A 2099-nucleotide genomic window follows, 5' to 3' on the forward strand; every position below is an offset into this window, starting at 1 on the left:
GGGGGGATAGAGTGAAGAGAAGAGGGGTATTGGTGTTTCCTGAGAAAGGCAGCTTTACAGATGGAATATGTATGTGTACCCAGTGGCAGCATCTACTCTGTCTGACCGTCCTCAGCCGCGTCCTGCTGCGTCTGCCTCCATTTCCCTTCATCCCTTTTCAGCCTCCTTTTCCTATTCACAGTCATGTTCCATCTAATTTATTAACAGATCTCTCTTCCACCCTCTTCCTCTGTAACAGTGTATCGCTGTCCCTCCACAGGACCCTGATCACAGAACGAGTCCTCCGAACTGATCAGCCCATTTGCAGTTCATCCTACACTCCACCAGCCTCTTTGGGGACAGGACTGTAAAAGACAGGTCCAGGACCTATTTCTGGCCTAAATGTTTGTTTCAAACCTGCTCGTCTCCAGGTACCTCATTTCCTTTCTTTTTTTCACCTAAGCTTTTTACTTTTCATCCCCTGCGTGATCTTCTTGTCCACACCCCTTTTTTTTTTACTCTTGGAAGTTTTCTCCATGCAGCAGACCAACGTGAGCCCTTGCCCCCCTGCCTGCCCGTTATGGAAATCACTGGCCTCTTCTGGTAGATGGCCCGTTTCTGTGAGATATAGACTGTAACTGGCTCCCCAGAGAGAGAGAGAGAGGGGAACGAGAGGGAGCGGAGAGAATGAAGAGAATTTGTGGGGCATGTGGGAAGCTGAGCATGCAGGAGGGCAAATTAAAAAAAAAAGCATTTGCCTGCTGAGTTGGTCTCACAGTGAGAGAAATAAAGATGATGAAGCAGGAGAGAGAGAATATGAGAGAGAAGACGAAGCGAGAAAACAAGAGAGAGAGACGGGTGTATAAAGTGTGAAAGTACAGATCACAGTGGAGAGGAACGTTTGGAGGAATCCGCAGCAGGATGACTCTTTAAATGGCACACACCTCTGGCATTTTCATTATGGGAGTCCCTGTTCCATCTCCCTTAGTAAATGGTTTAGAGGTTAAAACTAAGTGCTTTATTATAGGTAAATCAACTACTTACTAATTCTTCATAGATCACTCATAGGCCATTATATAGGTCACTTATAGGTCCTGGAAACATGGCTTATGCATAATTTTTAATTAGTCAGTTTTATTTTATCTTGTGTTATGCCAAACATTAGGCCCATCCCATATTGGATTACAAGACACCACTATTTAACAGACATCTCCCGGTCTCGCATAAACAAATCACATGGAGAAAAACATGGACAAAACAGGACAAAAAATCAGATCTTTTTTCTCTTCTCCCCACCAGTCTCTTGTCAAGATAAATGGCTAGATTGTATGTTTCACATATAAACGGCCATCTCAGGCTTTGAGCATCGTCTATATTTACAAACTCAAAATCTATTTTTATCTTAGTATACAAGGCATCACACCATGGTCGATTTTAGACACAATTTAGAAACAATTACAGGTTGAAGGGGTTTAATATCCTGTGTGTCTGTCGCCGATGCTACGGAGCTGTAACCCAGCCAAAGAAAGGGTTAACAGAAACAGGCCAATCGGACTCCCGCCTTTGGCTGAGTCTCTGTCCAATCTGTCAGATGGAAAGCAGGAGACTGTTTATGACGTTAACGTTGGTAGTCACCAGAGAAGAAGAAGAAGAAGAAGAAGAAGTTGGTAACTGATGGCGCAGATTAAAACCCAAATTGAAACGTAAGCGACTAAAATTGCTGAATGTTAGAACATTGTGTCAAATTGGTCATGATTACTGTGACTTATAAAGTGTCAGGTTTAGTTCCATCATAGTGTCAAATTGTTGATTTAGCAGAGGGGTTAACACTGTATCCGTGTCACATTGTCATTAGGGGCCAAGCCCCCCTAAAGGTCTGATCCTAGGAACGCCCCTGCATCACGCTGTTCACAATAAAAAGGACTGTAAAAAAATATATATAATTTAAACGACACATCGACAGATGCGCTTTTTTTTTCTCCAAATTAACAAATCTGGACGATTACTTTATTCTTTACTGAATATCAACATATTGATCTTTAGGTTTTATTTATTGAGAGTTTAACACTCAAAATGTTCGCCCTTTATTTTGGACAGGACAGCTGGAGAAATTAAAGGGG

The sequence above is a fragment of the Etheostoma spectabile genome, chromosome 2 (assembly GCF_008692095.1).
Source record: "Etheostoma spectabile isolate EspeVRDwgs_2016 chromosome 2, UIUC_Espe_1.0, whole genome shotgun sequence".
Lineage (NCBI taxonomy): Eukaryota > Metazoa > Chordata > Actinopteri > Perciformes > Percidae > Etheostoma > Etheostoma spectabile.